This window comes from Phlebotomus papatasi, chromosome 2 (genome assembly GCF_024763615.1).
Source record: "Phlebotomus papatasi isolate M1 chromosome 2, Ppap_2.1, whole genome shotgun sequence".
NCBI lineage: Eukaryota > Metazoa > Arthropoda > Insecta > Diptera > Psychodidae > Phlebotomus > Phlebotomus papatasi.
In genome coordinates, this window is record NC_077223.1 from 6,039,908 (window position 1) to 6,065,824 (window position 25,917).

A 25,917-nucleotide genomic window follows, 5' to 3' on the forward strand; every position below is an offset into this window, starting at 1 on the left:
TAGGCTGTTTTCAGAGGTGCGAAGAAGACTGTATCCAGTGGCTGGATAAGGTGTGTCGAGTTTGGGTAAAGGAGAACAAGAACAATTCCGTTCTGGTTACAGAACTTTTTCAATGGAAGTGTCACATGTGAAGCATGACCATCAAGATAGAGTATGACTGGAAACTCTATGCCTTGACTCTTCACCCAAGGATAGAATACATTTGTGACGTAGTCATAGAAAAGTGGCCCATCCATCCAGCCACTTTGTGGTGACGTTCCCATTTTCCATCCTTCTGCGTTGTGAATGGCAATTTTTGGAGTAATGTCAGTTTTATGAACAGCCATTGGAGGAGCAAGTTCGCCAGTAGCTGACACCATGAAGAGTACTGTGATACATTGCTTCGGTCCTGAATTTTTAAGAGATGGAACTACACGTGAACCTCTCCTGGACAGGACATTTCCATCTTCCGGTGTCAAAAAGAAGGCACTTTCGTCGCAATTAAAAACACGGTCTGGTGAAATGCTCAGAAGGTTGTGTTCTGTGAAATATCCAAGACAATTCTGAAACCATTCCGTGAGGTCTTCAGCAGTAACAGTAGCTCTTTCCAATGAGAATGATTTTGGCTTGCGCATGCTGAGCTCTGGATGACGCTTAAGAAAATTCCTGAACCAAACGTCTCCGGGTCTTCCAGCTGTAAAATGGTTTGGAATTTTGTAGACCTCACAGATGAGTTTAATATTAAGTTTATTAATAATTTTGATTGCAAATAATGTTTTATTATACAGAAAAAACACTAAACTTTTTCCAGCGACGAGCTGTCAACAGCAAAATTTTCTCAGAAATTAAATTTTTAGTACACAACCCAGCTGACCCGAGCTTAAAAAATATTTCTTTTACCCACTTATTAAACCGATAAAAATATAATTTTTGGTTTTTCTTAAAGTAGAATAGTTATATTATGATACTACAGTAATTAATTACAGAAATAAAAATATAAATTATATTTTAAGTGGATGTATCGGAGTTAAATCGGTCGCGGCATCCGAGTTTTGCAATCGTCGGAGTTACATGGCCTTACTATATAGAGTTGTAAACTCTTTAAAAGAATAGTGGAGAGCTTGCATGTTTGAGACGTGTTGGAAAAGTCTTAGTAGTAAGTATACTAAACGCTATATTTTGGAAATATTGTCTTAAGTCAAAACATAAAAAAGGGTCTCAAACACACCGGCTCTCCCCTATGCAGATTAAAAATCTTTAAGATTTTTAGGAGTAGGCGACAAAAATATCCTCATTGTAACATTTTGTCCTAAGTTTCCTAATTGTATTGGCAGAATTGCTCTTATTGAAGGGTCCTTTATGCGATACAATACTTAAAAAGGAATTGCTAGTATTTCATTGCACGACATTTATTAATTTATTGTGGTTTGTTGACAAATCAATATTGGCAAGAAAAAAAATTCTCGATAAACTTCATATTCAAGAGTACCAATGAAAATGACTTCTAATATGAGTCATATTCTAGAGCACTTTAAATATTATATTGAAATATGGAAATGATTCCGCCACTTCTGAGTTCGTGAAAATTAAACACGGTTAAAAACTGTTTTTGATTTTTATTGAAATAACTGCAACATAGTGTTTTTTCAGAAATTTCCTTCCATGAAAGTGAAGTACCCTTTAGTTGGTATTCAGAAGAAGCTTAGCGCAAAATATACGACTAATATGTTTATCGATTTTCTCATCAAATATTAAGGACTGGCATAATGTGAAATGCTTGATTTATGATATGCATACTATCTCTATTCATTACATATCACATCGCTATATATGACGAAATTTTTTAGTCCAGCCTTTACCATTTTTGAGGCGTTTGATGTGAAAGCTTTTTAGTTGGAAAAGTCCATTTAGATTTTTCACCTGTACCATGTACTGAACACTGCTTTTAATATTCTTTTCCATGAAAGTATACATACAACTCAACCCAGCTGGATTTCAGAAATAGGACAATATATTCCTGTTCAAAGTACAAAGATTCTCTTCCATGATTCCTCGGGAATACGCAGTAAAAGGGGTGGCAATGTGTCCCAGACTTTGCGAAATTTGAATTCATGACTCAGACGCTATACTTCAAAAGTTTTTTCGCATCATTTACGAGTACCTAGGGTAAGTGTGCCAAATTCCGGCCATCTTTTTTGTTCCTTTCCACGAACTTTCAGGTTTTACGTACTCTAGAGATTATACAATGCAAAAGAATAATAAAAAATGTAGCTTCGACAAACGAGATGACGTGAAAAAGATATTGGAAGAATTCCCGAAGGGCAAGGTACTAAGAATGATTTTAGAGTAAATAGAGACGATAAACTCTTTACAAGGTTCCAAGCAACACTCTTTAAGAAGGAAAAATTAAAAAAATCAATTTGAATTTAAAGTATTACATTTCAAACTTGAAACTTTGACGCTTGCATGCAATTATGCCGAAATTTGGCACACTTACCTTATATTAGCAAAGCTTTTTATTGGTTCCATTCATGAGGAAAAGAGTGGTGTTCCAGGAGTTCAAGCATTCCAAAAAATGAAGCAGCTTTCCAAAAAATGAAGGTAAAACAATTCAAAATTCAAAGTGTTCTTTAGTATTAATACGGCCCAATACAGTATCTAATACAATACGAAATCGGTACCGTCTTCCGGATGATTTTGTACTCTGCTGTTTTTAAGACTTTCATTAATTCTAGCACTTATTGATAGTCTTCATCTATCCGGTTTATCTGGTCTATTATGTCAAAGTTTTAATGGATATGTCATGTACCAAGAAACGTACAATGATCCTCAAAAGGATATAGTTTCAGTAATATTCAATAAAATGCAAATATAGGTATTTTGTCAAAAACGGGTAGTAATTTGTCCAATTCTATTCTAATTTTATCTGGCTAGAATAATGTATTTTGATTTTGGTAATTTCTTTTTTATAAAAATACCCTTTTTCATTATTTTCTTCCTACGCATGATTTATGTTATAAAATTTATGTAATGGTAAATAGATGTATAAAGTAAAAACCTCAACCATTTTTAATGCTTACTGAGGCATTTCGTTTAGGTGTCAAATATTCCAGCTTAGAAAATAAAGACTGGCAAAATGTGAATATTTCAAAAAATTTTAAACTTTGAGCCTCTGTATTTAGGTCAGGGGTGTGCAAGAACCGTTTGAAACCGAATAAACGTCGAAATAAGTTTTTTCAGGTAGCGTTTTGAACATTGACTTACAAGTTTCATTTGACTTTTTTTCGGTTTCAAACGCTTCTAGTACACCTTTGATTTAGGTAATTGCTCGACCTACATCAGCTATAATATAGTAAAATTTCAGCCTTATCGGATGAGTTTTAGATTTTTATAGTTAATCAAAATGGCGGACTGAAACGTCAAGTAAGTAAGTGGTTTGGTTGGACAGTAAGTGGTTTGGCACTACAAAACCATTCGTACTTTCCAAGTTTTCTGATCTTATAAACAAATAGTATAAAAATTTCGTAATAAAATCCTTGCACGATTATATATATTTATATGTATTTTTAAAGTTTTATAATTTTGGTATTGCAAATTTCAAATATATACAATTTTTAATTTCTCAGAAATTGACCAACTTTTGCATAAAATTGCGTTACTATAAAACGATTTCATAATTCTATTTGCAATGCATGCATGAAACTGCACCACATTCCCCTGCCTATGTTTCAATAAGACTCATATATGGGGAGGTGGGCCTACTTTGAGCGGTGGGGCTAGATTGTTATACGATATTTTCGCCTACTTCTAAATGAAGCTGGTGCTTACAATTATTTTATTTAGATCCACAATTAATTTGTGTATACAAATTACATCATGTTAAAACCCAGTTTCCATTAGAAATATGCGAAAAATCGCATAACAATATTGCCCCATAGATCAAAGTAGGCTCACCTCCCCACCTTAACTCTGTCCTTTAGAAAATTGCAACTCCCATTGTAGGTGGTTTACTGATATTGCAATATATTGAGTAAGAAAAAGGCATTTTATGCACAAACTAAAATAATAAATTAGATAATGTTCAATGAGGTGCTCTCAGGAGAATATCTTTGCATTTCTTGATAAATTTATTATTCTTTTATATAAAGAGGAAGGATGTGCAAATATTGGGTGCAAAAATGAGAACTGAAATAAGGATTTCCTTTAGGGAAAGAAAATTGATGAAATTATTAACAATTTTATTGAACTGATAAGAAACTCATAAAATGCATAAAATACAGTTCCCGCCCAGCTATAAGGAGTGAAGTTTTAGAAATGACAGTTTTACGTTTTTAATATATATTTGAACTTAGTTTATTTATTTTTTCATTATTATAATTTCATCATTATATTTATTTTTTCATTTGAGAAGAAAATAAAAAGTTCCAAAATTACTGATTGGGGTGAAAATTTATCTTTCCTTTGTTGTTAAACCAGAATGTGCTATGTAATTAGATCACTGATGATTTATAGGCTGTACGTAATGTAGAAAAAAATATGAAACTTTCCTGTATATTCAATTAAAATTCAATTTGAACAATTTTATGAATATTTTGCACTTATATTGCAAACCCCTGTGAGTCATCTCAATTCGACCGGGAGGGGGGTATCTTCATGCTCTTAGATATTTTGTTTTTTAATTTTAAACCGTGAATCATTCTTAAAAGTGGTTTTTCAAGATCAAAAGTTAAAAAGGATCTAGACAGTGCATTTATCAAGCGAATGGCATTGTAGTTGTAGGACTCTTGTGCCGAGAGGAGTTGGAGGGAGAAAATCCGTCCTGACGAAAACTCTTCTAAGCCAACAGTACCAATCACTGTTCAGCTGGAGTGGTAACTCCGAGGGGTGCTATAACGGTACCTAACCTCAAATTACGATATCGCTATAGTTCCACTAGATGGGGTTGTGAGTGCTCAACGAGATACATATTCCAAAAGGCATAATCTTATCGGCTTCTCAGTCGGTCGTCACCAGCGAAGCGAAGTGGACGCCAGATTGGTGGCTGTCTTGGAATGGGCAATTGGGGCTTAATTCCAAGAAGCGAGCGATTATGGGTGCTCCAGCATGTTCTTGTGTTGGGTCTGTAGCATTCGTGCTACAGTATCGAGTCGGTTCTAAATCGGTTCATAGCCGATAACTAATTTTTATCCGAAAATCAATTTTATTACTCTTATAACTATTTTGTGAGATATTTTTGGGTGATTTATGAATCAGTTTAAATCGGTTGTGGACCGGTAAACGGTTAATGATGTGAAAGTACTTTTGAAGGATAGCATCTAAGTCACGAGTGACGCTTTACCCCTTTTCAACAAAAAAAATCAAAAGAAATTAAAAATTTATTAAAAAAATATAAATAAAACAGAAAACAAGTCAGATATATGGAATTATTGCGAAAACCGGATCATAAACTTTGCCAAAAATTCCAGCAAATATCCCTGGATTTCATCCTTACATCATTGGAGGTATTTCACTTTGGTTTAGCATTAAGAAATTCACCTAAAATATGTTCATGTATCACTAGCTTGTACTGATCTTCCTCAATATTTTCCTTTTGCTAGATATTAATAAAATAGTAAGATTATAAGGTGTAGGAGGAAGATGTGCTTTTAGAGAGAAGAGATTCTGTGGACAGGCGCAGAAGAAACCTCGCAATTGCTATATAAGGCTTCGTGCTGATGGTAGTGGTTCTAGTCCTTTTGCCAACCTTAATTTGATGAAATATACACCTGAAATTTGATTTGCGAGAAGAATTTCACGAAAAACTTTGAAGAGAAATATCACAAACATTGAAAAAGCTTATTTAAAAAAAATCAAACTGATTTTCCAATGAAGTATTCAAAATATCATGGTATAAAAAAGATACTAAGAGAAAATAAAAATGAAGTGAATAATTTATTTGTTTTCCGCCAAAAGTGAATTCAGGGAAAAGTGGCACATTATAGTGACAGATTGAAAGACAGTTATTATGATTCTTATAAGTAGTGTTTTACTGATTTTCCAAGTTTCTCTGTCAGTAATCCTTCTTATATTCCTCCTTGTTCTTTTGGGCTGTATGATGTACATGGAAAGATATTATGAAGCGTATTGCGATGATATATAACTCATTAACTTACAAAATACAATATTTTGAAAGTATATTTGATGGCGCGATAAATACTTCGAGAGGTACCTCTTTAGACAGTACTTCTGTAATATAAATAATATCTCTTAAACCTCTTGCCTTTAATAAATGAGTGTACTTTTTCTGAAGGAGATTCACTGTTTCTTCAACAACTTAAGTAGACTTCCTGAAGAACAATCACAAAAGTTCTCTTGTTATTATGCAAAATTTCACTGACTATTTGAGTAAGTACTAACCTATATTAACACCTTTGCTGACGTGACCTTTTAATCACATAATTGATTGGTGCATCGAAGGGTAATTTAGATGTGATTTCTAATCCTCAAGTTGTCCATTGCTTAAGTGCATTTGATTGTAAAATCTGGCAAATGCGGTTGAACGAAAATGAGGCTATTCACTTATGTAATCAGACTGTGAGAGGAAAGAAAAACTAATCGATATATTCTCTCCTCGAATTCGCTTAAAGTTGTATTTGTGTGCTTTTCGAGCTTTAATTCAACCCCAAAAATGTACAGGAAAAAAAAATGGAAATTCCATGGGTATTGAAGTATATAATATAATAAAAGAAAACATTGAATATTGCGACCAAAAGACAGAATGTAAGATAGCACATAAGAAATCTTTTAGTGGACAAATATTGGTCTCTACCAATTCATTTTCAAAACAACCCCGAGTTCATGAAAGTTTGCTGACTTATTCTCTAGTCTTTGGTGTTAGAAAATCAATTTAATATTTAATGAACCTAGTGCGTGGTTTAGGTCAGGTAAATTGTACATTTCTCACGTGCTTCCCCAACATTGGCTAACCAATAAAATCTTCCTCGAAAATACAACTTTATTTTTCGTGATTTCTAACGATCCAAATACGTATATTTACGTCTTTTAAATTATTCATGATGTCACAAAAAAGAAATTGCCAAGGGAAAAATCTAAATTTAGAATAGATGAATATCTCGATTAGAAGACACATAAAGCAATTTACAATGCTATTATGCTTGTCATAAATATTTAGCCTCATATTTTAACAATGGCACCTTTTGAAAATACTATGCTTGTCTGAAAAGATATTTAAAAAAAATCCATTATTTACTTTGTAAAAATCATCCTTATAAAATAAAATTTTTACATATAAAATGGTTCTATTGTGCTTAAGTTGAGAGGCTACTCAATCACAAATTGGACTTAATTGTTTAAACTTTGAAGAGATATAACAATGTAATCCTATAAGGTCCTAAAAACTTTATTTGAACATTATTGAAATGACTAGGAGTAATGCCTTATACACACTTACGACTTAAGTCGAGCGACGGCTTAATGTAATTAGGACAGACTGGGGCAAAAAGTCACAAATTCAAAATTCGAAAATTCAATATCTTCCAAGATAAAAGAGACAGCGGCTTAAATTTTTTTTCCACAGATAGCCTCTATAGATCTTCTTCGAAGTCGTAAGTTTCTTAGAATTCGAACAAAGAATTTAAAAAATAAAAAAAATATTGAAATTTTTAACCCTATTTTTGAAATGTTTTCCTTACAGCAGATATCAATTTTGACCTACTTATTTTCCAAAATTTATGCACTGATAAATATTTCCTAAATGATTTGGATTTTTTGAATGTGAAACCAATATTTATTTTAAATTTTTTCAAGGATTCTTTTCTCCAGAAATCCTTTTATTAAAAATGACCACTTGAGGTAAAAAGTAACAAAAGCTATGGACCCTTACCTCTTCACGCTTTTTTGCTTCTATACACATTATTTTGCCCTAAACTAGGGTCCAAGGAACTCCTATTAGCATGTAACATTTAGCTCTGTACCATTTAGGATACGAAATTTGAACACCTATCCTTATAGAAAATGGTAGATTAATGAAAAAAGTCAGTTTCGAATTCCCTATAAGTGTTCCCTACGGAATGGGTGTTACTGCGAGCTTAATTACATCACAACTGACTAAAGAGATAACATAATCAATGATGCAAGACTGGTGCAATGTACTTTGAGAGGGACTTCCCGGTGTTCGCCAGTGAAAAAAAGGTCACCCTAAGATGAAAACACTTTTTTCGTCTTGCCCAGAGCTTTCGATCCCGATGTGGACCTTCTTCAGTGGTCGACTAAACAATGTTCTCGTAATTACTCTTAGGGATCGTGACGTTCAAGTGGTACATATCACTCATCACTATCAAAATGTCAATGTGGGTTTGGTTTTTTGCTTTTAGGAGAACGTTTTCCCTAATTTTTTCAAATAATTTTCACGAATTTTAGGATTTTATGTGAAATTTTGGCGCCTGTTACAATAACTGACAGTAGTTAATGAATATTTTTTTATGTTTAAATAACCGGGTCAAAATCCCGAATGAGCCCAAATCCCAAAAAAACAAAATCCCGAAAAGCCGAAATATCGGATGAGCTAAAATCCCGAAAGCAAAAATCCCCAAATGTCAAAATTCCGAAAGCCACAATTCCTAGAAGCCACATCCCCGAAACGCCAAAATCCCAATTGAGTAAAAATCCCGATTGAAGCAAAGGAAAATTTTCTGTGTTTCGGTAAATTATCCTACGTATTATCTTAAATATAACTTCGTCGTATTGAAAATTTTGACAATTCGAGATTTTGGATCAACGGGATTTTATCCGTTTTGGATTTCGGCCCATTTAGGCTCATTCAGAATTTGCTTTTTCGGAATTTCAATAAGTCAGTGAAGACGGGAAGTTGATATCTCTTACCGTTCGCACTCTTCTCTTTCTTTGAGTTCGGTTAATGATACCATTGGGTTGTGAAATACGCTATCTAGAGCCATTTAAATTTTGGCTTGAAAAAACATTATTAGGAATGGTTAGGAATGAAAGACAACCTATGGTTGGGGATGGGTAGGGGAGGGGAGGGGGGATAAGAGCATGTTAATAGTCACAGGATCGACTTATGGGAGAGTCCCCCGAAGATCCCGCGACCCTATCTCTAACCGTTTGGGCTCTAGGTGTGGATGGTGGAAATGTTCGAGCAGTAAAAAATATATAACGTTAGGGGGAAGTGGGGCACCTTTGAAATTAGGATTTCTCTCTTATCGACGGTTCCATTCCATACTATTCTATCCCAGAATGACAACATTTCAGGAGAGCCATTTGAAGTTGGCGATTTCCTATGCTGCCCGTGTAAATTTTTTTCGAAAAAATTGAATATCTCGTTACCCGAACGCCGGATGACCACCAAATTTTCACCACTTGTAGATCTCGGTCCCAGGAACAACATATCTCTCGGAGTAATATAATTCTATTAAATTGTATTCTCGGTCTTTTGTGGATAATTTTGAGTCAAGAAACACGGTATAGACCTTTTTCAAAAACTTCTCTATTTCCTCCTGCTACGACGTTTCGGAGATTGGTTGTCTCCTTCCTCAGGTATGGGTAGGTATGGGGAAGCTCTTATCAGGTTTCTGGGGAATTACTTAGAATTACTTGTGTATGTAATTGTTCAAGTAATTCCCCAGAAACCTGATAAGAGCTTCCCCATACCTACCCATACCTGAGGAAGGAGACAACCAATCTCCGAAACGTCGTAGCAGGAGGAAATAGAGAAGTTTTTGAAAAAGGTCTATACCGTGTTTCTTGACTCATAATATAATTCTAAGTCGACTTAGAATGGTATGGAATGGAGCCGTCGTTATGTTTAAGTGGAATTGAGCCATATAATAATGTAATTTAACTTTGCGATCTGTTTATGCAGCTAAATTATCTCACGATAAGGTTCAATCTTATTTAAAAATAAGCGAAAAATCTCAATTTAAAAGGTACCCCACTTTCAAAGGTACCTCGCTTCCCCCTATGTTGACTTAATTTGCTACTTGGGCATGGGCATCAATCAGACACTCTTGGATTAATTATTTTATCAAACTTTTACTTTTAAACAAAAGGAATATTTAATAAATCAATTATCATAGTAAAATAATATGAACTATAAAATATCTACTCTAATTTATTTTATTGTTTCTGCCCAATCTGAATTAATTGACTAATCTTTAGGAAAGTAATCCCTCACTTAAAATCTCTCCAGTATTCTGTGCTTTTGCAACGTAAATTTCCCTATATCCTAATTGGTAAAGTTTACACTAAAATATATTGACACTATTATAAAAGGACTCTAGGGGGGAGTACAATATAATTTCAGCAACACCACTAAGCTTTCACGTCACATTTCGAGAAAACGACATGGGAGGAAGTTTTATGGTCAGGTCGTATTACCCCAGGTTAAAATGGTCTCCTTCGCTCTTTTGGCATATTGACCTGCAAATGGCAAATGAATTAGAGCTATATTGTTGTGGAAAGCTTCATAATGGTTTTCATTGTTTTTTTTTATATGCTTTCTGCAACTCCCTAAATCGGATATTCACCTTTTTATTTTGCTTAGAGCGCTTCAATGTTCTAAATCTTTATGTAGTTTTTTATTGCTTGAACTCAAACAGAAAACTATATACATAATCTATCGATTTTAAGCTATATATACATTTTGAATCCTCATACCCAAATATCTTGATGAAATTCTGGAATACTAAAGTTTCTCTAAGAAAAAGAAACATTCAAGAAAATACCTTCAATGATTTATCTTCATTACAGTCATTACGGTTATGTTTTTGAAGTAACTTATAGTCTTTTCTCCGTACAAACTTCAGTTCGAACAATTATTCATTTTAAAACTTTCATTATCAAAGTTAATATTATTATCTTAACAACTTTGGGTGTCCCTAACTTCGTCACTTAACACTTGTAAAAATAAAAGGATCAAATTTCAAACGTTCAATGCACATTTATCATAATGGAACATGTTAATTTGATCCATCCTTTGCTAAAGGATCAATTTGGTCCCTTTATTTTTACCAGTGAATATATGGACTGGTTATTTTATGAGTCAAGTGGTAGAGCACTCGTTTTATGATGCAAGTGACCCGAGTTCGACTCTCCTTAGGTTACCAGGATTTTTTCTAGCAGTCAAGATAACATGTATATGAGTAGTATAGATGTATAACAAAAATTAAGAATGGATGTCTAGAAATCTCGCTTGCGAGAAGGCTTACTTCTCCTACGCCTACGGTATGTTTTTCCCATACTCTTATTAAATTTAAGCACTCCTATAGAATTTCTTAATCAATTCAGTTGCAATTATATTTAATTGAAAGGTCTTAAAATTTTCGACGCCACTGTATTAGTTTTATCGGTAATAAATCGGTAAATTACCGATTTTAATAATTATATGATTCTAGATCATGTTTGGACACTGAGCAAATGAGCAGTTAAGTAGTAAAAAATTAAGTTTGTTCTGCAAAATTTCAAACTTTATCAATATTCTATTTTCAACTTTAAAAGCAGTGAAATTTTCATGCAAGAGTTTCACAAAAACAAAAATTAAAGTATTCCATTTTAACTGCAAACAACTTATAATGTTAAATTTAAATTAGTAAATTGATTTATTACTAAATTCATAGTAGGGTAAAGTGATACAAGTCGGACATAGTGTTACAAGTTGGACAATTCGCCGGTACAAGTTGGACAGGGATTTTTTCTTGATAAATACAGTACATTTTTTTCTTAAGCACAAGGAATCAAATTATAAAACTAAACCATTAAAAATATACAAATAAAAATGAAGTACTAAATTTATCAAGACAAAAAGCCCTGTCCTAATTGTACCATTGTCCAACTTGTACTACTTTACCCTAAATCGGTTTAGAAGATACCCAAAAAAGAGTTGAAAGAGAATTCGTAGAGTGCTGGACTATAGTACGAAAACTTTATCACTTCCTTTTACTGCTTGAACTCAAAGAGAGAGCAGTTATATAATCGTCAACTTCCGGTCTTCGATAACCCCTAATAAAAAAAAACAATATCTCCAGATGTTGTTTTTTTGGTTTCTCTCAAAATTGGCCCAAGCTTTTTCAAAGATTTTCGAATATGTTTTAAAGGTAGTTACAGACGAACATTTCGTCCAAACGTACCTATGACCGGAAAACTCGTCATTTTGAATTATAGAAGATCAAAGGTCAACCACTTTGGAGGGCCCATTTTTCAACCGATTTGGTTCAACTTGGATTTTTTTGAAAGGTATTGAAATTTCGAATCCGGGTACATCGGTCGCCATCGGTAACGAATCGGTTAAGTACCGATTTTTGAATAATTATTTTCGGAATTTATTTTTTACTTGACCTTAAGTTTGTTCCCGAGCTAGAGGGCAAACTGTAACAGATATTGAATTCCGATCTTCGATGACTACTCCATTATTTTAAATGCTTTCGCATTGTCCATAAACAAGATTAAATCGGCAGTAAACCTATGTAAATACAACAAATATGCTAACGGAAAGGACTTTCTCTTGAGTTCGAGCATTTCGTAAAGTTGGGATGCTTTGTCATCTCTTTTTTGATTTATTTTTGCGATTTTTTAAGTCAGCAATCTCTTGTCATTAGTGTACAATAACTATTTATAATATTTCTCTTAAAAATGAAAATTATCATTCATTAGTATTTTCAGAAAAACTTCTTAAATGATAAGGATTATATAAGGTTCCAATCGGCTATATCGGTTCGATTTTTTAAGGTCAGATGTTAAACGGTTTTACTAGTTTTGTTTATCGCTTTCATATTATTATGGAATTTCGGTCAGTGAAAAGCGTTTAATCCTTAAAAGGTTAAGGCGAATGCCCTAGACAAACTTACGACGAGAGACGGCTTAATATAATTGTAATCAAAATAATGATCAGTAGAGGAATTCTATAACAACATGACAATGTCATATGATAAATTTTCGTGATTTAATTCGAATGCAGGATAACATTGCAGACCGGTGAGTACCAAATGACCGTTATAAGGGTTATAAGCAGCGCTTATAACCCTTAATTTGTCATATGACATTGTCATAGAGTTACAGAATTCCCCTATAGATTGCATTTATGTCCGTTTCTGACTACTCCTCCCTCGGCTTAATTCGTATGCGTGTCTATGGCGTAAGGGGCTATATGGTATGCCATTCACGCTTCCTTGAAATTGCTACTTAATCACCCCTTGTTTCCAGAATAACAATACAATCGTGATATGCTTATGTAGCCCATTGTGCCTTTTATATACATATAATATATATAATCTTTGGATTATTTGAGCACACAAAGAAAGGCATCCTCACATAGGAAGATTTTGGAGATATACTAAAGATATTTTATGCCTGTGTGAACTTAATTATTTGAGTTTAAAATCTTGAAAACTTCTGCATTAAGCTGTGTAGTAGGAATATGTTGATTTTTATATAAATAAGAGAAATTCTACTCCTAATTAAAAAGCATTGCGCTCTGGAGTTTGAACAATAACACAAATGAGTAGCAGAACTATTTTAATTATTGTGATTTTTTTAGTTTTCAAGACAACAATATTGCGATGGCATATGAATTTTCTTCTATGAAATTTAAAATTAAAATTAGAAAAGCATCCAAAGTTTAAGGCAAAACAATATAAACTTTAAATGACAAAGCCAAACATATTACAAACTTTTGATCTTTTGATATCACAAGTTTATCAGGAAAAATTCTATTAGGAAAAGTTCTAGTGACATTTGTTTTATATATTTATTTGGGCTTCAGCAAGATTGAAATAATAAATAAGGTTATGTTGGAATGTTCATATTTTGCAGCTGAATTATTTATTTGCCCACCTTCCAAGACCTTTTCAAGATAAATTGTTGCGTTTATTTCAATTCAATGATTCAATAATACGAATTGAGAGCTACCATCGGTAGTGTATGATAATCGCTCGTTCTATATCAATTTTGACGACAAATAATACGATTAAAAGCGTTAGTAGTAGAAATAAGAAGGATTCTGAATTAATTAATTTACATATTACTTTATCAAACACTTGCCTAAATGTATCTATCCTTGGCGGAAAGAGGATGGTAAGAGCCGCGTGTTCAAGATAATTTTCTCAATATTTCAAACAATCAAGCATTAAATGCAATTAAGTGTGATATGGATAGAAGTACGCCGATTGAACGGTGCCTGCAACCAGTTTCATAATTTCTTCCTTCTCCTTTGCATAAATCGATTTCCTCATATTATTACATAGACAGTACAATCTCAGCATTTTAATATGATTTTCGCTGTGGAGTTCTACCTTGATTATTATTTTACGCTATATTGAGCTCCTATGAATTCTACAGCATATTTGTGTTATATTCTGAGCACAAAAGTCTATTTACTCTAGCTAGGGTAAGATGGGGTAATTCGGAATCATGTCTGTTTCAAAATTTCGAGATGTTTCGAAAAACAAACATCGATGATATTGTCCTTAGGAAGAGAGATAAATGATAAATGATAAAGATAAATGTCCAGATAAGATTTAGTCGAAAATATCAAAATATAATGCTTTTCGAACTCATTGACTTTTCGTAATTAAATGGTTGTTATAAGTATTTTGGATGAGAATATATGACCTCCAGTGATTTATTTATTTCTAATAACACAATTTAAGTACCAGAAAATTGTTGAAATTGTGAGCAGAAGAAAAACCGCAATTACACCTAAATAATTGAGTGAACAAATAAAATGCGGTGAAGAGATATTTACTTCGTGCCAAGATTTCCCTCGATAGTCTTTAGAAAAGGACTAAAAATTTCATAGCAAAGACATTTTCTGCATTTAATTTAACGAGCAAATATAAAAAGGACAAGAGTCAGAAGTCATGCAATGATAAAAGTAATTTCAGTGAGTAGTTTAAAAATTTTGTAGGGTGAAAGGAACACCTATTGACACTTTAAAAACTCGTGTCAGGACTTATTGACACCCTACTCTGTGTACCATTTGGAATACGAAATTTGAACACTTATCCTTATGGAAAAACGTAGATTAATGAAAAATGCCATATTTACTTACATTTTATTGGATATATTAAATAAATTTCAACATTTTGACAAAAGTGTCAATAGGGGTTCCCTGTCGAAGAGGTGCTCATTCGATCCTTTGCAATATTCACGAGATAAATCATTTTCATGGAGTGAATTCTACGGAAAGTGAAACATAAATGATAAATTGATAGATTTTTATTCCTCAATAATTCATTTTAGAATTCTTAAACTTAGATTTAGCATAAACAGAAAGAAGATATTTCGTTAAATTGTAAATGTTTGTTAATTTCTAATGGGAACTTACGAAATTATCGTAAATCGTATAACCCACTAAAAAGTTGATAAATGTTTATACTTTTTCACGTAAGTTTTCGTAAACACACAAAATTGTTTGTAAAATTTTGTCATTTGTTCGTAATGATTTGTCAGATAAGCAAAAAAGTTTGTAATGTAACAAACGACAATAATTTTAACATGGTCGATTGTTTTTCTTGCTTAAGAAAATAATCTAAATATATTCAGCTTAATTCTAAAGGCTTCAAAAAAGGTTTCATTCTAAAGGCTTGCTGTCTTTAGGGCAAAGTTTGGGAATAGAGTAAAGTGGTACAAGTTGGACAGGGCTTTTTTTCTTGACAAATTTAATACTTCATTTTTATTTGTATATTTTTAATGCTTTAGTTTTATAATTTGATTCCTTGTGCTTAAAAACAAATTTTGTACTGTATTTATCAAGAAAAAAGCCATGTCCAACTTGTAGCCGCAAATTGTCCAACTTGTAACCCTATGTCCAACTTATATCACTTTACCCTATTTGTGATAAAAGGTCACTTCAGCATCAAATGGTTCTTCTTGCTGTATTTTGAAAAATTGTCGTTGTATTTAGCTGCTGAGGATTGTCTTCATCAGTCACAGCCATATCGGAATATAATAAGTAATTCTGATATGAATAGAGTTAAAATTAAACCCAAAAACAAATTAAAATATAGTGTACCAAGGGGTATTGAAAGCATAGTTCGGATTACAATTGCTTTACCTCTCAAGAACTGTCTGTTGGCGACGCAATTCCGTCAAAGGCTACAAGGACAACTTTAAGGAGAATTATTGGAGATTATTTAAAATTTTTGTTTAGAATGGGTGAACAGGGTAATATGAAAAGACATCCAAAATTGACTCGAGCTCCAGAAGTATCGTTTCATCCCCTTGCAACAACATCAAGTAGCAGCCTTCAAGATAGTAATTCAAGCATTTCTTCTCAACCATTGATCAGCCGCAGTGATAACTGTTTGGCAAATAAGACTGAGGGTGAGGTCAAAATTCGCGGCAAGAATGCCAAGAAGGAGACCAAGGGAAGTCCCCTGCTGCAACAAACAAAGTCTGATGAGTCAACCTTTAGCTTCATGCGCTTCCCAAGTTTCTCCTTCCGGCGCAGCAGCCGCAATGGCAAGTCCAAATCACCAGATAGCTCAGCACGTTCCTCAGCTGAACATTCGCCCCAGCATAGTCAATCTAGTTCTCAGAGAGAATCTCCTGTGGCTGGTGTTTTGGCCACACTAACACGCAGACCCCCAGCAACTCCTCATCCAAAGCTCTGTCACAATGTATCCCACTTATCGGATAATCCACACGCCATCCCAATTAATCTTCCACAACAAGAAGTTAGAGGAGCATCTCCAGCATCAAGTGAATGTGCCACAGAAAAACCATTTGAGACAAAGACAAATCCCACCGAAACCATCAAGGGTGATGAGTTGCTCAAAGCTACCATGAAAATATGTTTAGTTGTTTCACCGCCCAGCAGTAAGTTACAGGTAATCGTGATATATAAGGTCATTGCATAAGCTCGTGCCGAATTCTAAGATAAACTTTGACAAATTATTTTCTTTTATAAATAGGGGGAACTGGGGCAGCTATGAAATTTTTATTTTTTTTTTCTATTTTTAAATGAACCTGAACCTTGTGATGATATACAGTAGGTGTCAAAAGTTTGTTGCCTTACGTATGATCGTTAAACCAGGTGCAAAAAACTATAGAAAAAATTACTTTTTCGAATTTTTCTTTTTGCAAATTAATTGCCGGTAATCCGTAGATCTTATTTATATATTTTAAAAATAATAATTAATTTTATACCATATAAAAAATTATTGTTTTCCTAAAGTTGGTCATTTTTGAAAAATTAAAAGTTTGTTGCCTCATTTAAAGAAAAAGAACTAATTTAAAATAAATAAATTATACACATCTACCCTAGATAACTTAACCAATGTACAAACCCACCATTGGCCTTTCAAATGACATAAACTCAAAATGTAACCGGTTTACATTAAGTTGGTTGCATGTTTTGATCATTTTAAATTAGTTCTTTAAATGAGGCAACAAACTTTTGATTTTTCAAAAATGACCAACTTTTGGAAAACAATTATTTTTTATATGAAATAAATTAAATAATTTTTCCGAAATACATAAATAAGATCTACGGATTAAAGGCAACTAATTTGCAAAAAGAAAAAAAATAAAAATTATTTTTTTCTATCAGTTTTTGCACCTGATTTGCCGAACATACATGAGGCAACAAACTTATGATACCTACTGTAATTGATGATATAATGCTCAATGCCATTTAAAAACAGGTAGAAAAAGTCCAGTTTTAAAGCTGCCCCACTTCAAAGGTGCCTCACTTCCCCCTATTGTCTTTTATCAAGAATGTAATGCTAATTATTCTTTGAGTTCGAATGACACATGAAAAAGTACCCTTTTGATAACTTAAGTGTAGGGTCGAAGGAACACCTCTTCGACAGGTAACCCCTTTTGACACTTTTAGTAAAATGTTGAAATTTATTTAGCATGTCTAATAAAATTTAAGTATAGTATGATCTTTTTACTGTACCATACCTATTCCTATATAGAGAAATGTTCGAATTTCATACCCCAAATTGTACAGAGAAAGGTGTCAATAGGTTCTAACACGAGCTCTTAAAGTGTCAATAGGTGTTCCTTTCACCCTAATTTAAATTTTTGCCATTCAAAAATAAAAGTTTAAACCTCGAGATAAATTTAAGAGAATCGACGAAGATTCGGCACGAACTTCCGCATTCACCTGTTTCTGTTTTTAATTGCAAAAGAGGCGTTAGAAAAGTCTCTTCAATAATTTGTTTCTCTTATTGTTTGATTAGTAGTTTTATAATTTCTATATAATTTAGATTTAGCTTTATTCAATCATAAAATGTTATTTTGCAGAATATACCAAACATACCTCTTCATACACTTTTGGACATTTACCAAAACTATAAATTAGCAATAATATTTTATTTAATCATATTACACAGTAAATTAAAATATTTCTTCAAAAATATTTGGGAAAATTTTATAATTAATAAATGAAGAAAAAAATAAATAGATAACAGGATTGATGTAATTATGTGAAGTGAAAAGTTCTGAACCCTATTAAGCTTTATTTTTAAGATGACATTAACATAAAGATTATCTAAACAAAGTATGCACCATTTGGTCGATCACTTTCGTTTATTTCGATGACAATGTAACAATCCCACAATTGAAGAAGTCATCATCCCTGGCTAGCTCATTTTTACAAACCTCTCTTGAGGACAGATTTGTACCGTCAAAAAAAATTGCAAATGCCTCAAAGGTGATAATCGTTTGGTGCAAGGTCTAGACTATACGGTGGGTCCGATAGGACTTCCCATCCAAGATCTCGAAGCTTCTGCCGCGTCGTTAAAAGTGTGCGGCCTAGCGTTGTCCTGATGGAACACAACAACAACACTCAACCTCTATTCGTCAATTCTGAGCGCTTTTGAGTGATCGTCTGCTTCATTCTGGTCAGTTACAGACAAAAGAGGACCGAATTCAGCCTTTGACCATTGGGCAGCAGCTCAAAGACCTTTTAGCCGTTAATCCTGTCTTGGAGATTATTTGGGCCGGCTCGTTAAGCATGGACCACGATTTTTTCCGACTGTTGTTTTCTTATGTGACCCATTATCGATCGCCAATTACCATCCGTTTCAAAAACAGGTGAATTGATTTCGTTTCGTTTCAGCAAAGAGTCGTAGATATCAATTCGGTCCAAAAGGTTCTTTTGCGACAATTCGTGTGGCACTGTGATAATGATAACCTATTTTACAGTTTCTATCCTGACTGAAACACTCACTTTTAGTTTTAACAAATCTATCAGTAATTTCTCGCATCAAAGTACATGCGTCTTTATTTGTTTGCTGCTGTCAACCTTCTTCTTCTGCTGTAACTTCCCCGTCCTGGACACACACCAATTGATCGACATATCCCAGCTGACGTCACTCCAGTTCCCACAGGCACCCGTACATCTAGCCCATCTAGCTTCTTCCTAGGCCAACCTTGTTCAAATGGTTCCGAACTGTTTTCCGACTAATTTTCAGTTCTTGGGCAAGAGAATAAGTGCTCTCGTGCCGGTCCAACTCTATGATTTCTAAAATTTTATCGATTCACAATTTATCGATCGACATTTTCGACAATTGGCCTACCATAGCGTGATTTATTTTTGACGTCCACGCTTTTCAGAACGGAATCGTTTCAACCACTGATTTACTATCGTATCAGATACTGTATTGGGTCGCAATAATACTAAAGAACATATCGAATTCGCACTTGCTTTACCGTCTTTTTTTAAAGGTCATACAACTGCCTTCACCAAGCATAAAACTATCAAAGAACATTTTGTTAGCGATTACCTTAAAATAAGATTCAATGTTATAAGATGCGATGTAGGGGAAACTGGGGCATCACTGGAACACTGGCTAGCTTCGAAACTGCGATATTTTAATCAGATATTAGACTTCAGTGGACAATACCAACAGGAACTTATAGATACTATAGGGATGCTTGTCCACTGAATAAAATGTTCCAATAGTACAAGTAGAAAATTAGTGTTTGGTACTATCCCATGTTCGGTGATACCCTAATTTCAGGCCTCAGAACTTTCTACTTCACCTTAATGATATCTCTCGCAACTTAGAACCGAAGTGCAGAGAAAAATTTTCAAAAGCAATGTCTGATACGACGGATACGACAATTGCGTACTGTGTATCGCTTGACAATTAATTTAACTTTAACCTTAAGATTTAAAATAACCAATGAATATTGATTGGGAAAAACATTTAACGATAAAGCGGTCTTCAGACTACAAGTTTAGCTTAGTTCCGGAAAGTCTCAAAATTGTAAATAGCAACCAATTTTATTAGTTTTTCAGAATGTAAAAAGTTATTAATCCTTAATGACCAGCGCACAATAACTTTTGTTTGTAAACATGTTTTCAAAATTTCCCATGAGAATGAGCGAGATGACTAGATCTAGATCTCACTCACTCTCATTGAAATGTCAAAAACATGTTTACTAAACAAAAGTTATTGTGCGTTGGGCATAATAATTAATTCCTAGCTCAAATTTTGTAAATGTAAATAAAAATAAAATAAATAAATAAAAATAAAAAAAATAATGAAAATAAATTAAACCCGTATAAAATCTTCTTCCCGAAAATTTACTATACGTATATTCCGATAAAAATTATGCTCATGTCATTTGAAGTTCATATTTCATAAAAGTGAGCATATTTGAATTTCACAGGGTGTATTATAATGCTTAAAAATTTAACAAAATATATCTAAATGCCAAATATATTCAGATAATCTGTTAAATAATAAATCTTTAAAAAATATATATTGAATTTTTAAAATTTTTTGAATTTCTTGAAATTTTGAAATTTCAAATTTGAAATTTGAAAATTGAAATAAACTGTTTTCTGCCGTCTTACCCGGTGAAGTCGATTTTGAAGTCGGCGGCAGACGTAAAAATGGAGACTGGCAAAAAATTATTATTATTATTATTATTATTTAGGGAAAACATTTCAAGACAACTCTTAGAAAAAGTTTACATAGAAAGATATGTATGTTTCTCGAACTCGAAGTGAGAGTATTATAAATAAACTTTTCCACTAATTGAACACAGTATATTCTAATTTCGTGACAATAAATACAGAAATTAGAACTAATAAAACAATTTATTGAAAATCTACTCTACCCCAACCTTAGTTTTAGTTAGTTCTCATCAATTTACGAACTCTCAATGTTCACTCTTAGCATTGAAATATAGGAAAAAACTATATGGAAGAGTTTTACTAAAAGTGTATTTTCTAGAGTTCCTATAAAACCTCACAAAACAAACTGTAACATACCAACAAATTTATATTTTGCATAAGGATTAATATTCCCTTTGAAATTGAATTTTAAAATGTTTGTAAATGATATTTGAAAACATATTTTTACAGCAATATTAATAAATTGTCTCATTGTATAAATTACAAGGTTTTTTTTATGAAAACTCCTCGTACTAAAAAAAAATGAAATAGAAAAAATATAAACATCAAAGTAAAGTTCTGCGAAGCTTTATTAAAAATACGTAGTAGTAGAAACTCATATGGCATTCAATGTAAATGAAAAATTAAGCATCATGATGAATATCATGTTTCATGTTTCCCGTCACTATTTCGCCGCTAAACTACATTATTATTCCAATTAGGCCCTCGATGGTGTTGTCGCACAAAATGTCCATCGTATTTTGTGCGATTTCCATTGCGTGTGCTACAAATTCTTTCATGAATAGAAATTGTTGAGAGGCAATCAATCTGTGTTTGAAAGTCTGAAAATTTACCGGGATACTCATATTAGTTGAAATGTTCAGCTCTAGGACAAGTCACGATACTAATATTGTAATTTTTCCAAATATACAATTTCTCTCAAGAACCTTTTTCACTCCTTTTTTTTTTGTCACTTCGTGGGACTGACTATCTTCTTGCTATATGAATGCACAGCTTATCCACGTAATCAATTTCTTCCTGTCACGCTCTAAAAAAATTCCATGAGAATTTTCCATTCACTATCAAAGGCTCAGTCACAGAGATTAATGCTTGTTCATTTTTTTTCTCACAAGAACGATATATTATGTAGAGTAAAAATCATTTCTTCAAAGGTTTATTTGAAGAGGTGACAATATTGAAGGTATTTCCTTTTATTGAAATTGCAGTCCATTTGGTTGCTCGAATTCTGCGTCTAATAGAGAGCAAGTAACTCTAAACTAGAAACAAATATGTCAATATTTTAGAGCTTTTCCTTCACAGGCGTAGAGAAGTTGCTTTAATATGGACATAAATTTGTCTAGTTTGTAGAGGCCATTATAGTGATAAGATTTCAATATTGAAGAAAATTGTCCAGTGTGTAGGCAATTATTGCAATATTTGTTTCAATATAGAGCATTTTCTCGATATTTTATTTCAAGTCAGGACGTATCTCTTCTGCTTCCTCCAGAAAATCCCAGATTCTTGAGATTTCGTCGTACATTTAGTTAAATCTTCCCAAGAACCCAGTGTGGTTAGTACTTCTCACCTGCTTCTTCTAAGAAATACCAGATCTTGTGGGATTTTGTGGTGTCTGTCATAAAATACGCATAGAATACTTGAGTTGGTTGGAAATTTTTTTCTGCTTCCTGTACTTGAGAAAATACAGAAGAAAGTTCCAGAAAATATGTGATTTCCTAAAGGAGCCAGGAGATATCTTTCTGACCAATTTAAATATTTCGGGCATACTTGTCATAAGATACTGGAAAATCCCATAGGAAATGTGATTCTCTGGAGGAAGCAAGAGAAATACTCTGATTAACTTGGGTCTAGGTGTACTTGACAAAAAATGCAGGAAAATCTGAGAAGATTTATGACTTCCCTGTAGAAAGCTGGAGAAATCTTCTGACTAACTTGAGTATTCCGGTCGTACTTGACAGAGGATACAAGAAAATCCCAGAAAATCTGTGATTTCTGGAGGAAGTAGGAGAAATATTCTGACCAACATGAGTATTCTGAGTGTACTTCACAAAAAACACAACAAAATCCCAGAAGATCTGGGATTTTCTGAAGAAAGGAGGGGAGAAGTCCTGCCAAAGACTAGTTTCTGGGAAGAATTGAGCAAGATAATACAGCAGAATCCCTGGTCCTGTCTTCGATGATGTTCTGAGATGTTTTCTTGTTCATAAATATGCTAATTCCAAGAGTTTTCTGGTGTTCTGAAGGAACTGAATCCCTGATTAGAATTTTATTTTAATATGTTGTAATATTGAAGTTTTAATATTGAAAACAATTTGTTCAGTGTGTAGGCAATTATTGAAATATTGTTTGCAATATTCGCTTCAATATTGAAGTTTATTTCAATATTGAATATTTAGATCAGGAAATTTCATAAAATCAAAATTCACATCCCTTTCATTCTCACACGTTTTGCATATGTCTATCTCCTTCCTTAACACTCCAAATTCGATTGAGATAAATTGACTTTGTGCTGATGTTTAAAAGAAGAAGGAGAGTGTGCAAGAATGAGATAGACTTACGCAAATCTTTTGAGAAAGAGATGTTTTAGCGAATCTCGTCTTCATGCTATTTCCCTGATTATAAAAGGTATTTCGGCGCCAGAAATACACAGTTTAAAAATATATTTTTGAAATTACGAAATTAATCAACTTAAACGGCTAGCATAACCTTTTCAATGAACATTTAATTAAAGTTGTTTTTTATTAAAATAGTTAGTTACTGGCCACAGGAAACTTCCTTATGAGCCTGCTTGAAACTGCCTCTCTCGTACTTTCAAAATTTAAAACAAGATTGTCAGAACGATCTGACCGTGGTGTCACATTTAAGATTAATATTAATATTAAGAAAAGCCAGAAAGAGAAGTATATAGTATGCAAAATTTCAAATGGAACGTATGTTAGAAAGAGTACACACTAGTGGAGTAATACGATGAGTAAGATATTACGGTTCGTATTAATTGTTTTCTGAATCGTATTACAGGCAATTCGAGCAATTTTCCATGCGTACCAACTGTGATTCGGTCAGTTTTCGAGCGATTGTATTGCTGCCAACTTTGTACACAGAGGGGATATGAGAGAGAGAGGCAAGATAAAACAATTGCTATCCTTTTTTTGCCATTCTCGCAGTTCAGAAAGTATTAATCTTAATATTAATTTTATATGTGACATGGTCATGGGAATTCATCCAGTGCTAAACACCTTATTATAACCATTAAACCACTAGCAAACAAGAAATAAGAATAATACGTAAAAATTGAAACTGCCCCTTCGTTAAACTCCCCCATCTTCCCCTACTTTATTAAGGCCTGTACATATTGGCAAAGATTTCTTTAAATTATTTAATTGTTTTTAAAGAAAAATTTAATTTTTCAAGCAAGTTCTTGAAGGGAACCAGTGTTAACTCTGCTATTTTACTTCATTTATTTTATTTTATTTTTCAAATAAAATTTTTAGATAAATTATCTCTAATAAAACAATAATTGAACAATTTTACCCTCTATTAATATTTTTTAATTCTTTTTTTTCTCTTGTGTCGCGTATTAGTTTTTCTTTTAATTCTTTGTTTAACTCGTCCTTTCTGAACTTGGTTGAATCAGACGGCTTAGGGTGGAGCTTACTGTTACGGTTGTTATACATAGACAGCGTGTAAAAATCTTAAGTTCTTACGTAAAACAGATTTCGAAAATTTATAATATTATTAATTTATGATGTAATTAACAATTTTTTGATTTTTTGAAATTTGTTTAATGAAATAACTTAATATTTTTGAGTTGTCCATAAGTGTAGACTCCACCCTATACATTCTGCGAAAGAGCATTTCCACCAATTGGCTCTGGGGGTTGGCAACTGACGCTAAGACGGCGGTGGACGCTAACTGGTTCTTCAATTGCTTAAACCCTTTCTATGCTCTCAAGAGATTTAATCTCAATAGCACGCATTGTAAATGTAAATAAATAAAATTAAACAAAAAAAAGAAATAAATCAAAAATATCTATTAATCATTTTATGAAATGAGAAAACCTTTTTTATGACTATTGGAACTGCTGAACGTCGGGGGAAGAGGGGTTACCTTAGAAAATTCTAGATTCTTCCCAAATTTTTATGACCAATAATTTATGACCAATTATGACCCAAATTCCCTTTTCTATGACTTAAGGCGTCTACACATTGGAAGCAATTTTCGTCAAAAATTGCGTTTTTGACAGAAATTTGACGTTTCCCCCTACAACACTGCAGGGATTTTCCTTCAAAAAAGCAATTTTTGACAAAATTGCTCCCAATGTGTAGAGGCCATTAAGTCCAAATGCAATTTTTGACAAAAATTGCTTCCAATGGGTAAAGGACATTATATCGTTCAATTGCAGACCCAAAATATTACACACAAAAGCTAATTTTCGATAATATAAATTTCATTTATAGGAAAGGACTAACTTACAGGTTTTAGGTGTGATTCCTTCATAAGGCCTCTATACATTGAAAGCAATTTTCGTCAAAAATTGCTTTTTTGAAGGAAATTACCTGCAGTGTTGTAGGTGGAAACGTCAAATTTCTGTCAAAAACGCAATTTTTGACGAAAATTGCTTCCAATGTGTAGACGCCTTTACAGATAGAAACGTTAAAATTTGACTAAGCATGCGGCAAAGTCAGTTCACTTTGTCTCTGTTTGAAGATATATCCCTGTTGTAGAGTAAATTTATATACCGTGTGATGAAATTTACGTATCACTAGAAGCCAAAAGAATTTTTCAGTAATTAAAATTGAGCAATATTAACAACACTTGCGCTTCTCATAAAAACCCTAAAACGGAAGTACTACACCGATAAATTGAGTATCATTCCTCACAATTTTATAGGAAATTATTATGTTTGATGATTCACTTTAAAATTCATCTCATTTGTTTTAATTTAAAATAAATATAAATTTATTTATTTTTTAATTAAACTATCTTTTTGTTAAAATACTTTGATATATTCTTTTATGTTTTTTTGTGATGTAAATTAAATTATTAAATTATTG

General features: G+C 32.9%; 1 protein-coding gene across 1 annotated transcript in view; it reads left to right on the forward strand.

Annotated features, from left to right (window-relative positions):
* The window catches only part of LOC129802254 (pleckstrin homology domain-containing family G member 5), a 94,024-nt gene that overhangs the window by 23,609 nt on the left and 44,498 nt on the right, over positions 1 to 25,917 (forward strand). The gene's annotated exons all lie outside the window — the stretch shown is intronic.